The sequence below is a fragment of the Neovison vison genome, chromosome 7 (assembly GCF_020171115.1).
Source record: "Neovison vison isolate M4711 chromosome 7, ASM_NN_V1, whole genome shotgun sequence".
Classification (NCBI taxonomy): Eukaryota; Metazoa; Chordata; class Mammalia; order Carnivora; family Mustelidae; genus Neogale; species Neogale vison.
Window position 1 is genome coordinate 111481494 of NC_058097.1, and position 27791 is coordinate 111509284.

The window sequence follows — 27791 nt, forward strand, 5'->3', positions numbered from 1 at the left end:
ATAAGTTGACTATTATAACATTAACTCTCTGGTCAGGGTTGTACTGACAGGGTTGTACTGTCTTTCAGACAGAGAGATGTATTTATTTCCTTCCTGGGATTCAAAAATAAAAGGTAATATATGAACAAAATGTATTCAATGAACTTATATATTGAACAAACACTGTTAGATGCCATTGATACTGTGATAGTACCTCACTTAATTAAAACTTAATTAGAAGGACTTCTTAATTTTGAAAAGTGAAAAAAGGAACTCAGTACTCATTGTTTATTCCATTTACACAACAAATACTAATGAAACGAATCACCATCATGACTATCACTACCACCACCATTGTAAAACATATTCCTCAGTTTAAAAAAACTTCAAAAACTATAGTAAAAATGTGGCTCAGTAGGAAGCTATGACAACTGGGGAAGCTTAGTCACATCAAAGCAAAGCCATTCATCATCTTCATGACCATGATGGTTTTATCTACACTCAATAAACAATGCATAAAAGGGCAGATCTTGTCAAGGGAGATTTCCTCCCCAGTAAGTTTCATCCCATTGCAACAAAACTGCACGTGAGTAATACAGTTTCTTATCAAATCTGTTCTGATAAGCATTAAAGTATTTCTCTTCGGGTCTTCTACTGTGTATCCACAGTTTACCGAACACTTGAGTTTCTGGGAACTCCCAATATCCTAAGAAAACTTTTCAAAAGCCAAGTTTTAATGGTGTCCTATTTTCACTTGGCTGTTAAATCTATTTCAGAGCCAATCTTGTGCCCTGAAACAATAGCGGAATGAAAGGGAAAAAGACCGTAGATGCTTCTGAATACAATATGGAACTTAAACGTGGGGTGCAAATGTTTAGCTGAGTTTCACATTTCCTAAATCACAGGCCTGTCAAAATTGTTTACTGAAAGAAAATCTGGTTCAAGTGAGCCAACACTTATTAAGCAACTATTATGTGTCAGCTTGGGAATAAAAGGATGATTGAAATGATGTCCGTCCCATCAAAGAATTCACCAAAGCTCTCAGTAAAACAGACATGTATAACACTCATCTAATGATATGCTGGCTGTTTGAAGAAAGTGTTACAGGAGCACAAAAGGAAGAGCTGCCTGAGGGAGGTGAGAGGCAAACAGAATGGGAGAAGGTGACCTTTGAGCTCGGCTTTAGAGGACACAAACAGTCAAAACAAACATACCCTCAACCGTGAACCCGGCCCTCAGCGGGGATCTGAGTTTTCGGGTGATTTCAAAGCATGAACTATGAGAGTAATTAAGATGGAAGATAAATCATGGTCGAGTGTGAAGAACCACCAAACTGAGATAAGTAAGTAAAAGGCACTAAAGAGAGTGATACTCTCCCTTACCCTTAAGACTGTGGGATGAGGTATATATGGGATGTTTCATATTGAATTTATTGTGGGAAGTGACTTGAGAGATGTCTTCACCTGACACAGTGAGGGTTGGGAGTGACTTACTGGAACTTGTAGCATATACTCCAAGAGAGTCCATAGAAAAATTATCATCTTTTAAGAAATGGTTTCAATTAAGGATAAGCAACATGATCAATTGTGCACTAAGTTACGGGATGTCAGAAAGTAATGCACTGTATTTATATGGCCTTTCTCCTCAGTGCTGAACTAGAATGGACTTTCAGATGATAAATCAGGACTGGGGAAGCAGAAAGCACCATAGAAGGGACTGATCATCAAGTCCCCAGACAGAATTCCTCACTATGACCATTTTTATCTGAAAGGATCAGCATCCAGACACCTCCTCTGAACAATAAATGGCCTGAAGCTTACCCAACTGGCTTAGGAACACAATTCATGGGTAATACTAGGTTTTGACATCTGCCTTCTTATTTGGTATCTCTTAACCACATTAGTTGAACCTGTGTATGCCAGAGAAAGTTGAGCAAGTAATCAGTTGAGAAACTCTAAGTCCTCTGGAAGTAAGATCTCTTGACCGTCCCTATATTTATTTTTAAGGAGACCCAAAGTCATGTATGGGGGAGATTTGATTAAAAAAAAAAAAACTCAACGAGGCAAAGTAGGAGGTTTGGGAGGTAGGAAAGGAAAAAAATGAAACAAGATGGGATCGGGAGGGAGAAAAACCATAAGAGACTCTTAATCTCACAAAGCAAACTTAGGGTTGCTGGGGGGAGAGGGGTATGGAGAGGGCAGTTGGGTTATGGACCCTGGGGAGGGTATGTGCTATGGTGAGTGCTGTGAAGTGTATAAGCCTGACAATTCATAGACCTGCACCCCTGGGGCAAATAATACATTATATATTAAAAAAAAAATCAACAACAACAAAGCCACTTATTTTTAGTCCCAGATAGATAATTGAAAGTATCACCTGATGTAGAAAACATAAAATATTTGTATAACAGAGAGGGGGGAAAAAGACTCCTTAAAAACACTGTCTTTGCCAACACGATCCCGAGGAAACAATTTTTTATTAAAAAATTGAGATTCCTCCCAATGCTTCATTTGCCTCGATAAATGTAGCCCAAGGCACAAAAACACATTCTTAATAAAGTTGAAATGCAGGGTGATTATGCTTTATTTATCATGCTTGTATTTTTCCAGCAATTTTTATTTTTCTATCATTCCCAACATTTTAATTTCCCATGTGCCTAGGATAGAATGTAAAATTAAAACAACAATTAAACCAAATCTCTATTGAAGAGCTTTCTTGATAAGTACGGCAAAGGTTTACTGATTTAACAGGACAACATGTTTATAATTTGCCGGTGGCAGAAAAATAATTCACCTACTGGGGAATTCTGACATCTCAAATCTACATATTGAGATGCTGGAAGGGAACTAGAGGGGATGTCTATGATTTTAATTTACTTATCCTATTTAGAAAAGAAAGTCACTTGAGTCATTCTGGCTCACTTTCCTTCGCATTAGTCATACTGCATTTCCTTAAGCCTGTGAATGTGTTTCTATGTAAATAAACTATGTAGTTCACTTGGGGATAAAAGTCACAGTATTTAGAGATTATAAAGACCTATTAGATCATCCGGTCTGGCCCACAAGAGATAGTCCCCAGATAGGGAACGTAACTGTTGATCTTTGCCAAGAGGCCAAGAAGAAACAGTTGGCAAAAGTATTTTCCACGCTTTTTAAAAATTTTAACTTATCGAATAGTGCTTTGGTCACTTCCCAAGTGGACGAGTAAAATTATCATTAAACAGTTTCACTTATCAGGGAGACACAAAGCTTAACTTATCTGAGTTGACCATGTTCCAGCTGCCTCCACTTGTTGAAGAAATGATCTTGTTTGTAAAATAAGAACAGTAAGGCATCTGCTCTTTGAACTAGCCAGGCAGTTTCCTTTCAGTAAAGAAAGTCAAAAGGCAAGTTCTTAACTTTTTCCTAATCTATTTTCACCAGTTTCAGAGCAAGTAGAAATAAAAACCCTGATATTCTCAAAGTGGAAAATAAATACAACACACTAGGATATTAACAACGGACTACTTTACAGATCAAAGTGTTTTCCGCTCCCAGTTCCTACATTTCCTGAAGTTGGGAGTAATTTCGAAATTTAAAGTATGGAGAGCTTTGGCGTTAGAGCAAAAGTCAAGGAGCAAATCAGTAATAGGAGCCCCAAAGAAAATAGTGAAGATACATGTTCTGGTAACCATTCCCTTTGTCCTGAAGTTCTTAAATCCTTATTTCAGACACATACTCTAGGTTCCCTCCACCCAGATTATATTCAGAAAATTGTCAATGTTACTCCTTAGTCTCAACCTCATTGCTATGGAGAAAGCCATATAAATAAATAAATAAATAATAGCACAAGTAGGAAAACTAACGTATAGTAGAGGGTAAGTAGGTAATGCAAAAGGAAAATAAGATCTAAACATTTTAAGTAGAATTATTTCTCATCTACTAAACATGAACCAACCTAACCCATGATGTCAGTCTATTTTTATGGAGTTAGAATTTCCAGAGTGGGTTTGATATTCATGTCATGGAAGATTAGATTATATTATAAATGCTGTTTTAAAAAAGAGCATGGTCCTTGACTTCTTGAAGTCCACATCCTAAGTCAAGCACTTACATTCCATTTAAGCTTATAACAAATTTGAGGATTTCAGAGGAACTCAGTGAGACTTTCCATGTGCACTGAGCACGCACTGTGAGCTGAGCCCTTTGCAGGTGCTGTAAAGAATTATAAAGGAGGTATCAGATATGGTCCCTGCCCTTCTAGAGCTTACAGTATTATGGAAAAGATAACTATCTACTCCCCCATCCCTCATCTCACACACAGGATGGAAAATGAGTGACTAATTTCTGTTATCTTGCTTCTGTTAACTTGAACTAGAAAATCAAGAGTCCAGACAAGAAAGTAACACACTCAGATGGGGAAACAGAGGGAAGTTCAGTGAAAGGATTATTTGTGAAGATTGGGCAGAGTTAAGAAAGGCAGTAAGATGCAAAAATGTCCAAGTACTAACAGCAGGGAAAAGCCATCACCAAGGTGGGGTGTGAGGGAATGGCAGGGGCCCGGGGGGTGGTTATCAGAAGCTAGAGGGAGACCTAAAGCCATCAGAGTGGCCACAACCTTCAGCAGGGAACAAAGCCAGGTCAACCCCATGGCCTGCAGGAAGCTGGTCAGGGGGATGAGGTATCAGACCTCTATCTCCACTTTCCCTGGGGTGTCCTACTGGTGCCTCCTCTTGGCTAAACACAATTAGAAGCCAGAGGGCCAAAGGGACTGTTGAGACAGCCCCTGATTAACAATCTCTGAGAACACAGACCAGGATGAACAAAGGTACGGGGAAGATCTGGCAAGGCGGAGAGCAACCAACAAAGTGGGCCAAATTTAGAACCACACAAGTTCAAAGGATAATGTATGTGCTATATTCAGAAGGAAATGTTTTGGTAGATGGGTGAAGGGTAGGGTTTAACTGGCAACAGAGTATTTTGGCACTTTCTCATTAGATGAGATCACAGTCAATATTAACTTGAGTTTCCAACTTAAGCCATAGGACATAAACTGGTTAAACTGTAGTTTAACCAGTATTCTGCCAAGCTGAGGCCTATAACTGGCATTTCCACACGTCACCTAAGTATACGACATTAATTTAGCTTGACGGTGCTGATCTTGAAGTGCAAGGTAATTTCAAAGCATGAGCTAGGGGAATAACTGAGATTAAAGATAAATCAGAGGCAGAATGTGTGCTGAGACACGAAATGATTTATAAATCTGAAAGAAATATTACATTGTGTTTCGAACAATCTTAGCTTTAAGCAAAATAAAGAATTTTTTTTTTTAAACTGGTCATTCATGTCTATTATACATGACCATTTTGGGAACAACGCTATTGATTAACCAGAAAACTCTGTTTCTTGGTCATGAAAGGTAATAAAAAGTTTACTCTCCCTCCCACGCCCAATGGAAGTTTACTTCCTATAAACTCATTTTGTACCTTTCTGTTCTGTCTTCGGGGATCTATTCTCCTTGAATTATGCTTGATTTAATGTGTTTTGCATATTGGTTCCAATATTTAACAGCTCTTCATTACTCAATAATAAAAAGCTACAAATAGATTAAGACTTTTAAACCTTTGGAGGATTCAGAGCACACATCATGAGTGCCCCATTTAGGTTCTGAAGTTGCTTATTAGCAGATGACGAGACGCAGCATAATGCTGTAGGGCTGCCGCCCCACCGTTGATCCTCATCTGCCCCAATCTGGAATGTAAGCTATGATTTGAATTCTATACATTTTATTCAAGTTTAAAAATGGCAACCGCAGAACACTTGGGGCCTTATTCATTAAACAATGAGTCATTCTGGAATTCCTTTCCCTCCTTCCTGGACTTGGTGAACTTTTATACATGAAATTTGGCTGCCCTTGACGCAACTGAATCAACAATTAGGGTACTAGTATCACAATGGACCAGCCTGGCTGGAAAACAGGTCTAAAAATGTCCAGTTCGGTGTGAAAGCTGGAGGCACAGGCCGCTCTTTCCCTCCCCGCCAACCCCCGCTAAGGCCGGTGTAGTCACCGGACAGAAGTGGGCGGTAATCAATAACTTATACCCTCCAAATGTTTCAGAGACTATACATTATGACACAGAATATTTGATCCTGATTTTGTGCCCCTAAATTCTATAGATAACCCCTCAAAAGGATGCCTGAACCAGAATTTTTTTTCCCCAGAGTGAAAAGTCTTTAAATCCTCAAGAAATGGAGCATCCTAAATTTAGTTTCCGATGACAATTCAGAAACTATAGAACAAATTTCTTTTTTAAAGTTATATAGGGTTCTCACCACAAGGAGATACTCTTTTTTTTTTTATTATATCTACAGGAGACAATAAATGCTAATGAAACTTGTTACTATCACCATTTTAGAATATGTGTATGCCAAACCATTACGCTGTATGCCTTTAATTTCTACAGCAGTGTATGCCAATATATCTCAATAAAACTGGGGAAAGAATGTTCTATAGGAACAGGAAGTGTCCTTGACAAAGACTTTCCTGAGGGGCATTCTCAAGTGAATGGAAAATAAGACCATATTAAGTAAATTTCCATATGATCTTTATATGGCCATATAAAACTCATAGTCTACTTTTGGGTAATTTTCAAGTGAAATGTCAGAAAAATTGTAACGCATTTTGTGTGTGTGTGTGTGTGTGTGTGTGTGTGTGCGCTTTGGTTCCCTTTTATAAGCATACTGGCCCACAATCTATCTGAAGCACACAAAAGATAAGGGCAAGCTTGCACAAAGGTAGGATAGGAAAGAAAGAGGCATCTACGTCTTCATAGAGCAATTTGGTCACATTTGAGAAAATACCCATGAAGTCTTTTACCCTGAATTTTTCCCTTGAAAGGTTAAATCGCACTTCCTCCGACCAGAACTGGAACTATTTACTAAAGCAACAGAAAGAAAATGGAAGAGACAGAATTTTCCATCCAGAGGAGTCTCAAACCCTATCACACACGATGTCGGTGACCCTCCCCCTCCTCCGCCCTTCCTTAATGCACCATATAGAGAGGGCTCTCGTGTTGTAAAGGTGTCATATATATTTTCTCTTCACTCCAAGCTTCCTGAATAAAGAGAGATCTATTTGTCTCCATGGTGTTTTCACCATTAACAGTATCAGAGCTGCAGGAACACAATGGGAGATGTGTTTTCCGTTAACCTCTTGACTCAGAGATGTCCTGATGCTAAACGTTATTGCATTTTGCATTAGCACAGAACAGTGGGAGTTCTGTGACTGATGTAAAAGGGTTGAGAAGGGCCACAGAGGCTCTCGTGTGCTCCATACTGCAGTTGGTGGTGGAGCATGAAGCACATAATTTTTGTTTAGAAAGAGCACAAACAGGAACTGGGGAAGGAGGTAGTGAATTTCACATATCCCACATACCCCCTTCTGTTCACCACTGAGATAACCTCTACTGGAGAATGATATTCAGTGCTTTAATGTACCCCGTTCTTAGACATTAACTAGGCAGAAATTAATTTACTCTTCTTTATTACCCCAGTGATCTACAAACATGGAAGGACCAAGAGGATTAATAGTTGCTGTTTTCTTAGGCTACTTTTTCCATTGCTTTAAAGCGGCCTTCAGTGTTGGCAGCTCATGTGGTCACTGTACCTGCAAATGCTACCATTGTGTTCGTGTTCCTTTGACAGCATGGAGACAGAACTGGGAATATCCCCTGCCATGTTATAAAACAGAAGGATATGGAGGCTAGGAAGATTGTAGTCACTGGCATCTAAGATTCCTCAATGACAGATCCAGAATTGTAGGATATTCTACAGTACAGGTGTCTCAGAAATGGTCTGGGTCTAGTCCACGGATTTATATATTTAGACACTGACACTCAGAAATCTTAAATGATCTGAGCATGGCAGAGCCGGGTTTGGTACCTGTACTCACACTGCTGGCTGGATTCTCTTTACGTTTGCTATTCAAGGATGTGTGGAATGGATGATCCCTGTAACCAGATAAGTCTTTAGGACTACGCTCAATGTCACAGTGTCGCTATTTCTAAGATGCAACTTTCACAGGGCTGCATCTTGAGTTCTGTTGGTGAAAGGAACTAAGATATTTTTAAAAGATAAGCTTAGTGACTACAATTAGAGGCAAAATTGCTGTACTTATCTAAAGATGGAAAGCTGTCTCCAAATTTCTTGCCCTCAGCTTAAAAGCCCGGACATCCTGGGGTTCAAAAGCAGGTGATCATGTAGAACTTTGCTACCCAAGAGTATGTTCTATACCAACAACTTCAGCTTCACGTAAGAGTCGGTGAGGAGTACAGAATTTCAAGCCTTGTCCTGACCTACTGAATTAGAATCTGTGTTCTGACAAGATCTGTGGGGATTTGTATTAATTGAAGTTTGAAAAACATTATTGAAAGGAAGCTTTCAATGAACTCAGAAATCTGACTATTAGAGAAATGGAAGGTAAAGACTATCAGAGGTCGGTCCTACTCCAAAGAGAAAAACAAATATTTCAGCAGGGTTAGAATGTGGAAGGGAAGAGACAGAGGGAAACAGAACACTGGGGACAAGAATGGTAATGAAGTAAGGTGTTGCAGGTCAAACTTGTACTAAATATTTAGAGAATATATATTTGGTTGAATAAGAAAACCTTAGTTTATTCATTTCTTTCTGGTTCTTCAGAAAGCTCAGAGAAGACACTAAACCAAAGCCAACGTTGAAACAGCTAGGGTTCGTCCTTCCGAGAATAACATTGGAAGTGCATACTTCCAAACAAGAAGGAGATCAATGGTGTTATCCCATAGTAGTCAAAAGTCTCTACTAATACACCAGGTCAAAGTCAAAAAGAATCTGATGCATGCAAATGAAGAAGTACAAACTCACTATTCTAACTGGCCAGATCTCCTTAAATCGTGTCAGTGAAATGTTCCCTGATGGGTGAAGACAGTCAAGATGCCAGCAACACATGACGTTCTGAAGTCTACTGGTGTGCTAGAAAACAGCTGGATGAAATTACCACATTCCAAAGAATTAAAATAACATTTGCACCACCCATAGAGAGGTTTTAATTTCTTGATGATATTTTAAAGTGTAGCACGAGTACCTCTTTATTTTTTCTTTTTAGCTAAAACTAAGTCTCAGAAGATACTATGGTCATTTGTGTTATACTATGGTGTATTTGTGGTTTCTGGAAGCAAGAATGATTACCAGATGTCAAATGCAGGGAACAGTTCCCCTGAGGAAAGAGAACACATACTCACCAAAGATGAAGATAAGAAATGACTCATGTTGAAGAATACTTCACCCATCCTGTACTGCTATAACTTAGATTAAGACGTGTCTAAAGTGGCCTCCAACACAATTTATTTTTCTTGCAGTTCCCAAACTCTGTCCTCCCATGGGCTACTGGCTGGAAAATGGCAACACTGTGACCTTCTAGAGACCACAGCCATTCTAAAAGCAAAGAGAGCATTATGTAAAATCTAGTGGGTACATCCTTATTACCTAGTCAGTAGAAATCCAGTCATATGAAAGTTAGCTTGTTTTCAAAGCATGACCCCGAATACTACTTGGCTCTAGGGAGCCATGGCTGTGTGAAATCACTCAAGGTCAATGCCACTGCAAGGAAAGGATCTTATTGTCTTGTACAAGAAGATGAATTGATTAAAAAAAAAGCTTTATAAATGTATAAACAGTACTAAGTAGGTCCTTATATGCCAAGTGGCTACAAATGTTTAATATACAAACCCTAAGCCAACACAGATACAGGTAATACCTGTGTTTCATGTCAAACTCATAATAAATGTATAATGACAATGTCCTCTAGAGCAAGGCCAAAGACCTTCCTAAAGGATGAATGAGTAAACGAAGAAATGAAGACCGTACAGGAGTCTTAGTATCACTTCCAGTTCTACAGAAGACTTTCAGGGTGGCCTAAAACAAACCTGAACCTCTAGCTATGCTTTAACACCAAGCTGGGGCTACTTATCCTTGAACCTCTTAGTAGCCTAACATATGCCATAATTCACTATGAAAATATTTGAGCCTGGAATCATAATGGTGACACAGGGATCTCGTCTCTTTTTTAATGATAGTTGAGAGAGAGAGAGAGAGAGAGCGAGCACGAGTGAGCTACAACTAAAATGTGCAAAATCATTCTTTTACATATGTTGCATATTAAAATTCCAGAAAGTCATCAAATGGATTAAATAACCTCATTAAGTACCTCTGACTACCTTTTTGCATTTTCTACTGAAAGCATCTAGGCTTGGAGTAACCCCATCCTAGCCAACAGACTTGGTTGCTAGTGCTGCTCTGTCACTGATATACTCTGGGTTGATCGTGTGAGTTCACTCTAAGGCCAAATGACTGTCATTCTTGACACTAGTTATCAACATGAAATGACTGAGCTTTGTTTCTGATTTAGTCAATCCCCATATTATTACCAGTCCAGTCTCTTGGCATTTTCCCACAGAACTTGGTTGGAATACACCTCATTACCAGGGATATACATAACATTCAGACTAAGGCCAGCTTAGCCCAAAATCCTAAATGTGAATTCACAAACATGGCTTCTTATCTTGGGAGCTTCCTAGGATGGAGGGTGCATAATTACTTTCAATCTGATGAATTCTAAGAAAATACAACGTGACTACAAAAACGGCCACCATCTGTCATGTGTTCCTGAGTCCCTGTCCTTTGCCAAAGAACCTACTAGCGCTTCCTACTCTGGCTCCATACTAGGTCATATGACTTCCTTTGACCAATGAGGTATTAGTAAATGTAAAGCCCTCAGAAGCTTGCAAAATACTTGAGCCTTTTGGCTCTTCCTTGTTCTTGCTCCTCTGCCTTCACCATGAGAGCCTGCAAGGAAGAGTTTGTTGGAACACGGGCCGTGTAGGGCATAGAACTGAATTACCTCAGCATCCCAGGGACCCTGTCCTACAGCTGACAGCCAGAATGAATGAGACCAGCCAAGACCAGAAAAACTGTCTAGTAGAAGTCACTGACCCACAGGCTCATGAGCTAAACATGTTTATTGTTGTTTGTCACAGAGGTTTTGTGTATGCAGCATTATTGTGACAATGGATAACTGTAAGCTGAATCCCTCAAAATCTCATGTTTTTGGTAAAACTAAATCCAACCCAAAGAAACAGAACATGAAAATACAGGATGGGTATAAGAATTAAACAAAACCTGAATTCTAAAATGCCAGTAGAACCACTGTACCCAATCTTACCTTCCACAGAATTTCCTAGAAAAAAAGGCCTGGAGGAATCATGATCGTTCTCGGCATGTTGCTTTGTGCAAGACCCAAGGAAAGCTAGGAGGTTGTACAGTTATCTCCCTTGATGTAATTCTAAACTATACAACCTACTACCTCAACCTGGGAACATGCAGTCACAATGGCTGGAAAGCTACCATTTCTTAGGCAATGAAATGACAAGTTAGTCTTATAATTGTTCTTCATGCTGTCAGCTACTTGGGCCATTCATAAGAGATAACACATCAGAGGGTCCAACAGTAGAGGAAAATAACACAAGAATCTTGGTTTGAGATTACTGTGCCTACAAGAAGGGAGGGAATACTAAGGGTCGTTTTTCTTGATATTATTGGTGCATCAGAATTATGGTAATGTTATATACTGGTGTTTATTCTGATCAAACTAATGCCCTCTGGCATCTGTTAACAGAATATAAAAGTAGACCAATATTTAAACTTGAACAATTGAAAAAATAATTAGGAAAAATGACTGTTTCTACTGTGAAACTGAACAACTGTAATCTCCAAAGCGTCAGTACCCAAGGGGAAAGAGCTTCAGCCAAAACATGGTGAAAAGTTATAGGAACTAGGATTATGAGCAAAGCAGAGGTAAACAACATAGAAGCTATGCTGAACATTCACTCAATAGTATTTACCATAATATTACATAATTCTCATATTTATCAAGTGCCCCTCCTTCCAGAGTTGACTGTTTCAGCACTTTTTTTGGTATAAATTCTTTCCCCAATAATTTAGCAATGTGTAAAATGTTGACTTTTCCCCCCCCTTTTAAAGGAAGAGTATATTTCCCTATTGGCTTTTAATTTTTAAACTGGGTATTCCCTTTATCATCAGTCTCAGTTTGATGCTGGGGCAGCAGACAGACTCCTTCTTAACAGCTTGATGGTGGTTTCCCATTTCCATGTGAATTGATGTTGGATCAGGGTTGCAATTCCCAATGAGGAAGGCTCTCTGATCTACAGGTGGCCCTGTAGATCTCCTCATAGCTTAGCTGGACTCTGGTTTTGCCTGGTAAAGGTTGTTCCACAGAGAAGCTGGGCCCAGGTATACAGAGATGGAGGAGTGTCTAAGCACATGGTAGATAAATGAGTGATAGTCCTATGGTGCTGATTATGTTTAAAAAAAAAAAAAAAAAAAAAGACCCAAATGCTGTAGAGTTGGTGTTTCATCATCCTGCTCTACTAACCTGGAGAGGGACCATTTTCCCAATTTTTCCAACCCTGTTCCCTGATGCAGATATCAAGGAATGGGGCTACCTTTTTTGAGGAGACTGCCTCTCTTGGATCAGTGGTTCTGGGGAAAGACTGGTAAGTTAGTTTTACCCAGCAAACACCCATTCATCCTTCAATTTTCCATTCAAAGAGTTCTTCCTCTGATCATTCATAATTTTATATGTACATTTCTAATTTAATCCTAACACTATTGCATTATAATTTATCTATCTGCCTCTTTTATTATCCCTTGAGCTATTCAAAGATGGGACTGTGCTACTCACCGTTGCAAATCTAACCGTACTTGAATGCTGACGACCTGGCACAAAGAAGAGACTTAAAAATATGTTTGTTGTAAGAAAGCAAAAGCATATGAATGAATGGGTAAAGTACGAGTATAAATGAATCTAAAGATAAAGGCCAGGTGATTTTTATTTTTATGTCGTATCTCTTGTATTGTAACTTATATTGTAACTTCACAGTATGGTGTTAAAAAAAAAAAAAGAAAGAAAGAAAACAAAACAAAACAAAACAAAAGAAATCGCAGAATGGCTGAATTCAATTTGACAAGTTTCTCTTAAGTCCTGGATCTCATACAGAAATTCAAGGAGTAACTGTGAGTCCTCTGCCTCCTGACACTCAATTACATTTAAGATTAAACATTCACTAGGACACTAGAAGAAAATGTAAGTCATTGTGTTTCCTCTGCATTTGAATTTCTTTCATTTTCCTTGCACTGACCATTTGTTTGATTCTGTAAATACTGTGAAGGCCTAACCTTTAAGAACAGAAAATAAGGCAATAAAAGAGCCCGTAAGAGTTAACCGAAGAAGACAGAACAAAGACAGTATAGGTTTTGATGTGCTAGCGTGCTAGTATATTAGCCTAAATGTATAGCTTACAGAGCTTTTAAATATCCAGAAGTGGAAAAATTCATTTTCTTCTAGGGGTCAAAGACAGAAAGATGTTGCTGCTAGAATACTAATGGTTTTCAATACCCTGCTCTTTTGGTTGTGTGAATTTCCTTGTTTATTTACACTGATTTTAGCCCATTATCATGTATTAGTGCAATTATGGCTCTTTACATAATTAGTGTAAATATTTGTAGGCATGCAATAACAACATGCAATTATGATATGGAATGATGTCATAAAAAGTCTTATTGAAGGAAGGAAGTAAAAAATAAAATAAGTAGCATTTATAGAACAGTAGTTATATATCTTTAGGGAGAGACAATCTATTAAACACTTTAACTTTCAAAACCAGATTCCAAAGATAATTCGGAATCCATATATTCCAGACTCTCGGCCTGTTGAACACAGAGGTCTGAAGTGCTAGCAGCAGCACGCCCCATAAAGGAAATGAGGGTGAGTCTCAAACAATGCTACAGATGTCTGAGATAATGGACGGGGGGGACTCCCCATGAGTAAACATATTCTGTACCTGATTAGGTATTTGGAAGCTGGGCAACTGTTAGGAGTAAAGCAAGACTCATTAAAAGTCATCTGGTAACTGACATGAAATTCTACAAAGGGGCTCCTCACCAAATAACCATTTTTTTGAAGTCACAGTCATTATCTTTTGCCATTTTACAAAGTACTGAATACTGTCAGCATTCATAAAACTCTGCTGGGTGAATGAGTGATTGAATCTCGTAATTTTCCTTGCCATATGGCTATCCCAAAAGAAACAAGAAACTTCCTTCTAACCTTCCTTCATTGAGCACCGTGTTAGACGTTGATAAATCTTTGAAATTTTTAGAGTCATTCATATTGACTTCTCTGTAAAATTTCAACACTATTTCAGGCATAATAAGCTTAAAACATCTTAATTAGAGAGGCTAGGGTACATCAGATGAGGTTAAATACCATACACAGCCAACAAAGATTCATAGGACCAAACAGGTACTTGGGAGTTATTAGTACGCACATTGAAAAAGAAGGAATTATATTAAATTTAAATTCAAGTTAATTATTTCCCATACCTACCATTTTCTTCCCACATAGAAAAATCCATTTATTAATTTTGGAATAAAAACAAGAAACTCTTTTAAAACAAAGTATCAGCACCTCCCACTGCTCTGGTGATGAGGGTTGAATTCCTTTATCAAATGCAATTCCTGGAATAAGAATTATAATTTCCTGTCTCTCTCTCTCTCTCTCTCTCTATATATATATATATACACACACACACACACACACACACACACAGAGATATACACACGCACATGCACGCACACACACACAAAATATCCTGGTGCTATAGCTTCATAAATGTATTTTGGTACTGATAATTTGAGGATTTTAATAAAACTACTTTGTTTTATACTCATTCTCTGTATACCTCCATGCAACACAGACTACTGAAATATATTTTTAGAGTCTTTCTGGGGAAGACCTGAAATTATTTTACTTTCTGCAGTTTCCTGTAGAATATTTGGTCCACTCTGAGGGAGCCCCAAAGGAATAATTAATATCTACAGAAGCATTCATTCATGGACCTGGAAGGAGGGGAAAAATACTGAATTGCATCATCATGTAAAATATTTAATATCCTGTTTCTTGTGGCCAGGGCCCAGGGGCTTTGGGTTTTCCACTAGAATATTTTCTAGTCAGATGAATCAAATAATAATATCTTAGGTCTTTTACAAACCTTGAAAAGATTGCTCCCCACAATCTTTTTTTCTTGGGGTAATGGGTCTTAAAAACCTCCCTCAAAGAAACAACCTGGCAGCCCCCTCACGGCCAACCTGTAGTCCTTCTGGTGTCTTTGTATGGGGACTACAGGCAACCCAACGTCCCCTTGGATTCATGAACTCCATCGGTCCCACTGGTAATACATTTTAATGGCAGGTTAAAGGGATGATGAGTAGAGACAAGATTTTGCCTTTATCAAAGATAAGTATTTATCCAGGGAAAGTACAAGTTTAATTTGCTAGCAGCTTATCCATTCTAAGTTCACCACTTCAAAGAGGCAGGTAAAACCAACCAAGCAGATTGTTGGCTTAGTGGGTGGATCAAGGCCTTGGGCAAACAATTATACATGATACATGCCCATGAGGACAATCTTTCTCTTCTGGATGTCATGTTCTATCATTCCATAATGAAGTAATGACTTCTTGGCAAGCTGGCAGCTGAGGTCTACAGCCTTCCTCGATGCTATGCCAAGCAAACACAAAGGAAATGTATGTACACCATATCCTCCATGTGGAGCGTTTGCAGAACATTCCATTCTCCTCCTTAAACATATGGGATCTGTACCTACACCTTCCCAATTCCAACAGACAACATTTCATTTTTATGTACGTAATAGAAGAAAAGAATTCTCCCATCCCGGAGTAGTGTGGCTCTGAAGAGAAAAGCGCTTTTAATGAAATAAAATGTTACCATGCGCATTTCAAACTTTTTGCCACTGGTAACTCAGTAACTGCTTTATATTGACCCTTCTGGTTACAAGAGTCTGCACACACACACAAAAAACAAAACAAAACAAAACAAAACAATCTAAAAGGGAATTCCTGGCACCATGTTTGACCAGAAGGGAATGCAAGAGTTTAAGAGTCATCCAAATCTGATCAACTTTTCACCCTGGGTTCTGTTTACAGACTCCTCAGCTCACATTGTTGGAATGAGACAAATATAGCCACTTTTGCTTTGATCTGCAGTCAGTTTGGCTTTCCAATCCTGGCACAATGGTGACATTTAAGAGGCAAGGGGATAAAATTATTTTCATTCCAGCCTCTTAAACATGTGAAGACTTACAACTCTAGCCAACTATGAAGTTAGACCTCAACAGGCGATCTCTTTTTTATAAAAAAGTTCTTTTTCTTACAGTGCTGGCTATGCACAGAAGTATAAAGACTTCAGTGCATCCATTCCCCTGGTTAATTTTATTTTAAAAGATAAGGATGGATTTGAGAACAATGAGGGAGAAAGAATGGCCGCAAGGTACAAGTCAAGCCAGGGTGAGAATGGTCTGGGGTGGGAGCTTCTGTCTATTTCCAAAAAAGATCACAGTAACTTTCAAAACAATTAGGCCCACAGGAAACAAAACAGACCCTTGGTTAGGTATCTATTTATTCATCCCTCAATAGTAAGCCGAGTCACCCAAAGTCCTTGCTGCCTCACCTGCGAGCCCCATCTCTCAATTTGAGAGCTAAGAATAGTTAACGAGCGAAGGGAATTGAGGGCTTATAAATTACTGATTGGAGAGGCCCATCCGTCTCAGAGCAACAGGTCTCCTTCCTCCCGTACCAGCCCTTCCTTCCATTTCTACCACTCTTAAAGGACTCTAAGGGGAAGATGGGACATGAAAGTGATGGGAAGGGGGACTTGGGTAGGCATACAGGCAAAACCCGCAGTCTGTGAGATTGCCTAACAGACACATACCTATAGACACAAGCTTGTGCGGACTATCACCACAAGTTCGGATCTACGGGTTTGTGGCAACAGGCCTCAGTATCTTCTCTCGTTTGGGGGTTTGAGATGTCTGAAAATAAAACGTTAAAGCCATTAGTCCAACCAAAGATTCTGCCATTCTAGTGTTTTATGTCCAAAATGGAAAGACTTCATCTTGCTCTTAGAAGGGCAAAGGTTAAGCAGCAGCATCTGTGTTCTCCCCGACACAGGTCCCTCTGTCTTCACTTATTCCACAGATACACTTGGCTTTAGGTAAATCTCATCAGGTGATGTTTAATATTACCAAAGGCTCTTTTAGTCAGACCTTAGCACACGATATGGCCCAGGCGGTATCAGATTGTAAGAGAGAGAGAGAAAAGAGAGAGAGATTGAGAAAGACATGAAATCCCAAGTGCAAGTTCTTTCCTTTAAATGCCTGTAATTACATGAAAAATGATGGTGAATTTCTCCCTTCTATTTGCATTTTGGAAAACAGGCGGAATAAACTGACAAGCATCACCAACAGGCTGATAAGTATTTTCTGAAAAGTCTTCTAGAGGAGATTTCTAGCTATATTAAATGAGAAGACTCATCTTCAGGAAAAGTTTGTGTTTTTGTTTCTACCCCACCCCCATTATTGGTCCCAACACTAACACAGAACAAGTTTGGGCATATATTATAAAATCTGAACTGGAAAAGAAGTTGTGTAATTGTCCCCCCAAAACTATTCAAGGATATGAAGATGGATCTGTTTCTGAAGCCTTATGAAATTATTACATTTGTCAATAGAGCATTCTTTCTCCCAAGCCAATATTCCACACATAAAAATGGGACATCCAAGACCACGGAGCTTTATTAACAGCTCCTTTTGTGAATTTTCTTAAAGGCACAGTCTGAATCATAAGCACTTCTAGGACACATGATAAAAAGCAAAATAATCGCCCTCCCTAGATATTGGGAAAAACATATGTCTCCATCCTTCACCCAACCTAAGAAGAAACTTTTAAATTTTTGTTAAGCGATGTCTATAGATCCTGGCTTTCACAAAAATTCTCTTCCTTTGCCGTGACATAAGCATGAGACTTCCTCAAGATTCTGGGAGGCTCTACTAAGTACAAAAAAGCTGAATTTGGGGATTATTTAGAGAAAAGAGCGGGCCCTTATGCACACATACTGAAAGGTGGAACCAAGAGAACACAAAACCAACCAACGGCAGGGACCAATAGGACCTGAGATGTGACCCTTCTCAGATACCCCATCATCTGCCTACTTCACTAGGACTGAGCCGTCGATAGGATTCCTGGAAGCCTATTCATGCGGTGAAGGTTCCCCAAACTGAGAATTTCGTGCAACTCTGTGGCTTGACTTTCAGATCCAAAGCAACAATGAGAGCAAGTGGAATTAAGTAAGGTCCAAACCGATCACCTCCAAGTGGTCTTGGCTTCATTCTAAAATGCTGATTTCCTTTCTAAAAGGAAAGATCTTAAAAAGAACTCCAAGCCTCTTCTTTTCCTTTGATCTTTCTGACAAAGGCACAGGTCCAGAAGCATTTGAGGATGGGCATTCTGCACACTGTGAAGGGTTGTAGGAGCATGTGGGACAGAGGAACTCCCATTTGGGTGGAAAAGAACCATTCCAGGCTTCCAGAGTGATGAGGACTAGCTACTATTATCAGGTTTATTAAAAAGACGGAATGCAGTATTTGTTTGCAATGAACGAAATAAAATCTGTCCAAGTTTTATACTTAGTCATTCAATTAGAGCCATCTTCATACATTTGCATCGTCAAACCTCAAAGAAAGGAGTGTGATGCTATGTTTTAATTTGGGGCATCTCTTTTTTAAATTTAAATTTTTTTTTTTTTTTTGTAAATATAGGTCAGAGAAAAGCTACTCATTCCAAATGGTTTGTAGTGTTAGCTTCCAAACAATCCACCGTTTTAATTATAGAAAATAAAAGAAGAAATTGGAAGATGTCTGGATTGCAGGGGAAAAAATAGGTCAAATCCTGACTCATAGAAGAATGGTTTGTTTGGAAGGAGGTATTTTCTCCAAAATATTAATTGACTACCTCCTTCAAGAACCTTCTCTGTGTTAAGGAGGAAAAGAAAAGTTCTTTTCAGAGGAAATTTTGGCTTGCTTTATGAAGCAAGATTCTGTGGGGCTCTGTTAGATGGTAATACTCATAATTAAGTTGGAAAATGCAAGCTGAATGCTTATGAACAATGGCAAAGAGAGTGAGGTAATTTCTCAAGCAAATATATTATTTGTGCTATTAAACATTTTTAAGTGGCACGAAGTCCTTCAATACCACTAAAAGGAAACTGCCTGTGTCCTGATAGCTGAGCTCAAATCTTAGCCACTGGACAGGGATGGAGATAGCTGTATTAAACACCATGCTATATTACCAACCTAGGACTAAAGTTAAAATGTCCATATTGTTATTATGCTAGTTATACAAGCCCTATCTTCCAGGGATTCAGAGCACACGGTAGGTTTTTTAGAGACAATCCTCTAATATTTACATTTTTCAATTCAATTACCCAAGATAGCCACAGAGTTTAAGGAAAGTGCTTGACGGTTTCAAATGAGTTCTGGCTAAATCATTGTCAAAAGAAGTAAGCACTGTTAAGTAATAACTTCAATTTTTTTTTCCTGACTTCCATAGAATTGAATGCCATGACTGCTCTGCTATGAATATTATAAAGCTATTTGCTACTTTAAAAAAATCAAGTTCAAAATGCAGTTATTCTTTAGAACTAAAGCACTCAGGCGTGCCCTAAAAATCTGCAGTGCTTGAGGAAACGGAAGGTTTGGGGAAGTTAAGGGAAAACACTATTACCTGAGAAAAGTAACTTCATAGGAATCCTATTTTTTAAGCTCGTTGCCATCTTGCTAGGCCAATATCTTCAAACCATTAGCCCGCGTCTGGAAAATAAAATTATTTTAAGTGGATCAAGACTCTTTTGTTTGTTCATCGGTTGGTTTCTTTTTGTCACTCAATTCTTGGATAAAGCTAAATTAGAATTAATTCTGGAATGAAGTAAAAACGGAACACCAAACAATGAAATAAATATAATTCTAGAAAATCACTGGGCAACATTATATTTACTTAATTTCCAAAACTACACATGCTATAAAGGTTCTGCAAATAAGTCACTTTCACATTTTTTCCTGGAATTTCCCTGGCTATCGACAAACGCGGAGAACGATTTTACCGGAAAAATGATCAAACAGGAATGTGAGGTCTCAGAATATTACAAATTCCAATGTTTGATACCAAACCGCTCATTTGCTAAATATGAGAAAGAGACAGGCTATCAATAATTAAGAACGGTTAAGGTACAATCAAGTTGGGCAATCATTACCTGGCAAGATGTAGTATCACTGAAACACCGTTTTAACTTTTTGATTCTGAAATGTTTCAGGAGTCATTATTTGTCTCTGCTGATGGGGCTGTTAAAAGAAGTAAAATATCTTATTGTGGAGAATTCATGAGTCTAGCCCCCTTCCACCACAGCAGGATTCTTGGCTTCCATTCCAACCTTCTTTCATTGGCCATGTTTTAGACGCAGGGTTTGCTTTTCCTTCATTGTTCCTTTACTAATGGAAGGCAAACTCACTGTGCAGCTGCTTGCAAACGGGAAAATGTATTTGAGTTTTGCCTGGCTTGTGGACTTGAACACCAAATCCATGGTGATGTCAGTAGAACGACACCAACAGAAAGATTTCCTGCCCTCCACCCTCCTTCTTTTTTAAAGATGTACCTCTTGTCCCGGATCTCAGCAGACCTCCTTTGTCCCGAGGGGACAGAGCAATTCAAGTGAACTTTTTAAAAAGGAAGGCAAGAGGGAAGCGAAAGAAAGAAGGGGGGGTTGGGGAGAGAAAGGAAGAAAGAAAAGTGGGAAGAAAGGAAAGAAAAGAGAAAAGGAGGCAGAAAGAGAGAGAAAGAAAAAGAGAAACAGAGAAAAAGAGAAACAGAGAAAAAGAGAGGGAGGGAGGATGAAGAAAAGAAAAGGAAAGCAAAACAAAAAGAACAACCACAAAAAAGACTCTAATCTACCCTTTGGCATTCATCATGAAGCAGGGGAGACAGGCAGGCTTTGGTCTCCCTATGGCTTTTCTGTTTTCCTGATGTCTTTTCTTTCTCCCACCCTCTGCAGCCCTTGCTTTTTTGTAGGAAGATCCAATCACCTCAACAAAAGAGGCACATCCAGCAATCACTGCTCCAAGAGATATTCACTGGTGCCATGCGTCACCGTGAGCGCCGTCCACCTGCGACACTACCACCGGGACTCCAGACCAAAGCATGGGAGCGCCTCTCGTGCGAGCACTGCAGGGGCTCCGTCACCAAAGCCAGCTAGCTTAGGTAGAATTAATTCTTCTCTGCCCAGGAAAAAGTGACCAGAAGGGAGCCGGAGGGAGGAGATTGGCCAGGCAACGCCATGGTTTTCATGCTCCTTTCGGCCAAAGGGAAAATGAGAATTGATATTGATAATCTCCCTATCACACCCACCATCATCCCCCACCCGCATGAAAAAAAAATTAATATTTTATGTAAAATGAAAAATGAAGGCGTGGCTAGGTCACCTAAAGAACAAAGACATGAAAATGGTATGACAAAATAAGAGTGGACAAAAACAAAAGATGCCCTCAGCTTGTTTCTAAATGACAAAAAAAAAAAAAAAAAAGCAGCCCACTCCTCGAACAGTCTGGAACCCACTCAGAGCTCGTCCTCAACAGCAGTGTAAGAGAGATCAACTATTTCAGAGTGAGGAACTGGAGGCAAATTTGCTTTCGACACACCCGAAGAAACAAAAGAGAAGGAGGCTGCCAGTAACAAGTTGTCTCGTGTGCAGCTGGCTAAGGAAGCGACTTTCACTTTTAAAAGCAGTTAAGTTTGCTTAGGATGACAATTTTTCTTCCTCTTTAAAATCTGAACAATGACACCAGGCTACAACTTTCCTTTCTAGCTACATGGCTTAATAAAGCCAGGAGGGTTTCTTTCAAAGAATCCCAATTTTCAGAAACACAGAAGACCCTGGTTCTGATACGGAAATACGAGATACAGATTTTTAAAGATCAGACGTCTGTCATTTCTTTAATATAAATGAACTATACGCTGCACAAGGATTCCTGTATGTCAGCCAACTTTAACACTTTTAGTTTCAAAGCTATGTTTTGCTCATGAGAGAGCAGCCTGCAATTCGATTCAGAAGCCATGAATTAAGTGGGGGTCCAGAGAGGCTTGGGAAAGAACTGACAATTAAATCCCTTGGACCCTGCGAGAAAAGAGATAAGCAATATGCAAAGAGTCAGGGTGTCCTCGAACCTTGACCATGTAACAATGCGATGCTTGTTCCGGGGAAAAGTACATGAGAGCCTAGAGCCCCTGCCAGGTTGCCTACAGCCATCAAACACAAGAAACCAGGTTCGGCTGCAACAGAAAGACCTTTTTGCCTTCCTGCAGGGCATAGATCAACTCAGAGGAAGATCTGAACAGCCTCATAAGCCTCCATTTCTCAGCCCACGAAAGGCCAGCTTTTCCCCTCCCAGGCTCTCCGCACCCCTCTACTAAGTTCCACCTCTCCCTCCTCTTCAGAACACCAACCAACCAAGGAGAACACGATTGCCTATCGTCCTCGCCATGGTGAAGTTTGGAAAGAAAAAATATTAATCTACATTATCTACTTCTTGCTCTCAACTTCTCCTAGGATCGATTTCTTCTCTCTTCCTCTTTCTTTTCCCCCTCTTTCACACACGCACACGTGCACACACACACACACACACTCACACACACACTGCTGCTTGGTCCAATCTGGTGCCTGCTTAACAACAACAGAATGACAAGCAACATCTGTTTGTAAAAGAGCCAAATTCAAACCTTCACGTGTTTTGGCCAGGTTTCTTTTTTCTTTTTTTCCCCCTGACTCTCCAGAGAGGAAGGGGCCAGGAGGAGAAATATTAAGATTTACATTCGACACTGGCTCCAGTGAAGCAGCAACTCTACACCCCCAGAGTAATTTCAAAAGAAAGCAGTGTGAGTAAAACCATGGCAGTATTCCTGGTTGTCTTTCCCGAAGCAAGCCCAAGCGTATAACATCCAACATACAGACTCCTCAAAGTCAAGGTTTGTTGGGTTTTCTTCGAACAGCTTTATATTCTAATTATATTATATTATAATTAGAATTATAGGACCCTCTGTGTGTGTGCGTGTGTGTGCATGTGTATATATGTGTGCATGTGTGTAAGTGTGCCTGTGTTTAGGTGTGTATATGTGTGGGTGGGTGTGCATTTGTGTATGTCTACATGTCTATACGTGTGTACACATGTGTGCGTGTGTGTGTGTGTGTGTGTGCACGCACACATGTGCATGTGGCGGGGGCAAGAGGTGAGAGCTGCAAAAGCAGAACAAGGCAAAAAAAATGACAAGAGATAACGTGGACAGAAAGGGAGCCCCATAGCTACTCCCCATTTTGTGACCCCCGGACATATAAACAGGCACGTTCACACATACGCCACAGGCAGGAATGTGTGTTCTGGAAGCAGCCAGGCCGTGGCAGAAACCTGCACAGCTGTGGCCATCAGAAACAGGCCCCCCCATTCCCCCGCAGAGATGAGCCTTTCTGGAAAGCTACCAACCGTCCACAAAGTCACAATGCAAAAGGAGCAGAGCCACCTCAGGGAGGGAGGGGTCCCGGGGTGGGGGGAGTGGCAGGAAGGAGCCAGGAAGGGAGAGAAGGGTTTGCTACCAACTGAAACAATTCCGCCCTCCGAGAAGAGAAACCGAGGACTGTTAGAAGCCCGACTCCCATTTCACTCCAGGTTTGGAAGAAACCCACACACATTAAGGGAAAAATAAATTCAGACAAGTTGCTAAGGAGACTTGTGTAAACTCCAGGCACAGACATATTTCTTGGCCTTTCCCCCTCTGCTCCATCTTGTATTCTGATCACGCTGCTCTGCGGCAACATTGCACCAACCTCCTGCATTAATCTTGGCCTTCACCATGCAGACTGGCAAAGCCCGCTGCTTGTATATATCATCATCTTTCAAACTTAACGAGTTAAAAGGGCATGTGTGTTCATGCACGTGTGTGTGTGTGTGTGTGTGTGTGTGTGCACGCGCGCACACGCACACGTGTGCGCCTAATTGCAGGGGGGACTTAATTTGGAATTTTTAAAACATAGGTACTGAACAAAGAATACTTAGACTGCGTGTTTTGGGAGCAGTGAGGAAAGCAGTAGGTAAGACACCCAGCACCTGAAATTCCTCTTCGCCTGGGCATGACATCCTTTCTCTGTGCCCTTTGCCTGCCCCCACCAGCCCCTCCAGGTAAAATCCTGTATTCCCTGCAGAGGTAAGCAGTACCTGAATCATTACAGAGGCCAGTGTAGGGGTCCCAGGCTTATGCATTCCACAAAGTGGAACCCTGTTCTGGCTCCCCTGCTCAGGAGTGGGTCCCAGAGAGATCAGCTTTTGAAAGCAAACTGGAATGATTCCTCAAACCTCTAAAGCAAACCTGTTCAGATTCTGAACTGGTTAGCCTTTCGGAGGAGACACTCCAGCCCAGTATCCTTGCCCTGGAGCAGGGGCCTTCCTCCCATAGAGACACATCTTTCGCAGCGGCTGATATATGTCAACATTTGATTTAAGGGAAAATTAACATTTCTTTTCAGGACAGAGATGTTTGTACTGTAGAAGCCAATATTTTCCTTTCTCAGCCTCCTGTATTAGAATTTCTAAAATCTTCCCTAGGACACAGAGAGAGTAGACAATACATAGCCTAAGTCATTACTCAGGGTGCTGGGGCAAACCAAAGTCAGGTCTGAGTGTGCGTGTGCCTGTATGTGTTTGTGCATGTGTGTGTGTGACTGCGTGTGTGTGTTTATGTATGACAGTGACATGTGTCCCTGTGTCACTGTCACGGGCAGATTAATAAGACACACACCAAGACAGCTGGAGGACGAGCATCTGTTTGGTTAGATTAGAGAAGTACGTAAGGTCTGTCCACCAGCCACAACAGAAAAGCTCCAGTGAGGGCCAAACAGCCAAGCCCACAGCTGTTTTAGCTATAATCCTCAGGGGTGGACGTGGGACAAGGGATCAGCAAAGGGATGGGAAAAGCACCTGCATTCAGCGTGTAGGGCTGGGTGTGTCCCTTCGGCAGGCTCCAAGAAGGCTATGCAGCTCCCGTCTCTTCCTCTTGCCAACATTTATCTGGTCTTCACACGTCAAAGCTACAGCAAGCTGTTCTGCCTCAGTTGAAATCAGCCAGCCAGGCGACTCTTAAACTAGCAAGATGGAGATTTCGCTCCTGCCACTCGCAGAGAAAAACATAACCCAGCCACCAGCCCTGCTTGCCCACCCTTTCCAAACAACTCCATGAAACCAAGGCCTGGATTTTAGGGAAGAGGGGATCATTGGTGTTCTCGACGACCTCTGATGTTTGTGGCATGAAGCCTCATAACTCAATCAAAATGAAAAATGAACCTGGAGGGAGGAGAGCCTGGTGGGCCTCTCCCAGCAGGCAACGGGGCAATTACCCTGTGACCTGGCTGACCTGGGGGCAGTGGAGGGACACCTGCATTTTCTTCATTTGCTCAGGAAGCCCAAGAAATCCTGCCTCATCGCCTGCTGGCCTATTTGTCCTGCCTGCTGGGAATGAGAAGGTTATCTCATTCTAATATGAAGATATGTTTGCTGGGATGCTCCACGTTCCTCCGTTATCGAAGAGAGGAAGAACTAATTTACAGGATCAGTGCAACCACACTGGTCCTGCAAGTGGAGGGCCCTTCTCTGTCTAGATTGCCAAAAACACGCTTTCCTTCGTAAGGGTGGCTTGCTGCTTTTTCAAAGTCCCCAAAGAACAGAAAACATATTAGAAACCTTTCATTACAGCACCACCTGCCCTCCCTCCAACCCTGCCAATTCTTTGTGGAAAGAGAAGGATACCAGTAAACCATGATCAACGTGGCTAGGCTGGCCTGGAAGAAAGCCTGCATCAGAGGCAGAACGAGTTCATTCAGATAACTTTCAGAATTTAAAAAAATATGGTTTTTCACATCGTATTTAAAAATCTCTAATGAGTCTGTTCCCTGAGATGCAGGAAGAAAAATAGCCCTATTAACATTGGCTGGCGAATTATAACGCCACCCAGACCCATCTCAAAGTATAAAGTGATATAACTGATATTTTTAACAAGAGTATAGGGGTTTGTGTGTGTGTGTGTACCATCTCAATCTCTCATCTCTAGCCTTGAGTTCAAAAACCACATCTTTTGGGGCGCCTGGGTGGCTCAGTGGATTAAGCCGCTGCCTTCGGCTCAGGTCATGATCTCAGGGTCCTGGGATCGAGTCCCGCATCAGGCTCTCTGCTCAGCAGGAAGCCTGCTTCCTCCTCTCTCTCTCTCTGCCTGCCTCTCTGCCTACTTGTGATCTCTCTCTGTCAAATAAATAAATAAAATCTTAAAAAAAAAAAAAACACATCTTTTTCACATTTTGTAAAGTGACCTTCCCTTACTCCACCCTGAAATTCAGTCTGATGCCCCACACACAGGGTAAGGAACAGAATGTTTTGCCTCTCCATCTTTTATGAGCTAATGCTTCAGATTGCAAAATGCTTTACACATCACCCAGTCTGTGTCTCCTCAGCCCACTGGCATTCCTGCTTCACACTGGGACAGAGGACCGGCACAGAGGACAGTTAAGTGTCTTCCTAAAGCTCATGTGTTCCTGTAACGGCAGCATCACAATGAAGACTGCCCCCTGCCCCGTCCCCAAACTGGGGAGAGAGTCCTAGGTCGGGCTGAAGGGATTTCATGGCATCCCTTTTCTCATTCTGCCTTACTTGTCACTGAGTCATTGCATGCTCCCTATAACCCCAAGATATAGGAAACCCCGGCCATAAGTGCTCTAGCAGCTGCCATCTTGGGTACCCCCAAAGAATAAACCACCAAATGCTCAATTGACATCAGAGGTCAATTAAGGTTGAGAAAGGTCTCCAGCAGTATGTTCTAGTAAGGCCCGGTGACTGTGCATTGCCATAACTCTGATCATGAGTGACAGAGAGGTCACAGACTCCTGATTCTGCAAAATACTGGTTGCTATCTAGACCTGGACTACAGTCCATCTGTCCATTACCTGGGGTCATCGTTATTGCTCACTTCATTTTTATTTGTTTTCACACATGGGGCGGGACTGAAGAGAGGATAAATCCAAGATCTGAAGAAGACATCACATCCTAAGTGTCCCATGTAAAATGCCTATACACATTTTTTATATATTCCCAAGACAAGTGGTTATAACATATAATTGAAAACCTATTATGTCCCTCAGGGAGCATTCAAGGGGGTGAAGATGCTATTCTTGGGTAGGATTAATATCCATAATATAATCACGTCTCTGTATTTTCATCTCCCATAAATAATTTATTTCTGACATTTAATATGGACCAGACATCACCTCATGGCTCATAAAAGCAAGATCATATTTCCCATTTTTTTGGTGTGATGCTTTTGGGGTGGTGGACAGGGATGGGTGGGGTTAAGTGGAAAGCTGAATCTTGAATCCCATCTAAACAATCTGTAAGCAGAAAAGGCTGGCAAAGCCACAGGACGAGTCCAAAATTCCTTCTTGAAACATGTTAATTATGCCAGGAAGAATGCAAGATGTCACTTAGTTCATATTTTTATTTTTAATAATTGAGTCCTTTATGCCAACTCTGACTAACTCATAGGGGCTGTCTGGAGTACAAACTTGAAAAGATTCTGAAATCCTATCTGACCTCAGTAGGAAAGAGTTTTATAAGCATTTAGTAAGTTATCACTGCCAAGAGGGAAAGAGTTTGATAGCACATACACTACTATCTGCCAGTCCCGCCTGACCCCAAACTCCTCTCGGAGCAACATTTCCTTGACTTCTTCATGACA

General features: G+C 40.6%; 1 long non-coding RNA gene across 1 annotated transcript; it reads right to left on the reverse strand.

The window, feature by feature from the left end:
* Positions 1-16922: 16922 nt before the first annotated feature.
* LOC122912383 lies at positions 16923-20311 on the reverse strand. Its single transcript, XR_006385610.1, has 3 exons — positions 20230-20311; positions 19704-19789; positions 16923-16954 (listed from the first exon to the last, which is right to left on the reverse strand). It is a non-coding gene; the product is annotated as an uncharacterized LOC122912383 (long non-coding RNA).
* Positions 20312-27791: the final 7480 nt, after the last annotated feature.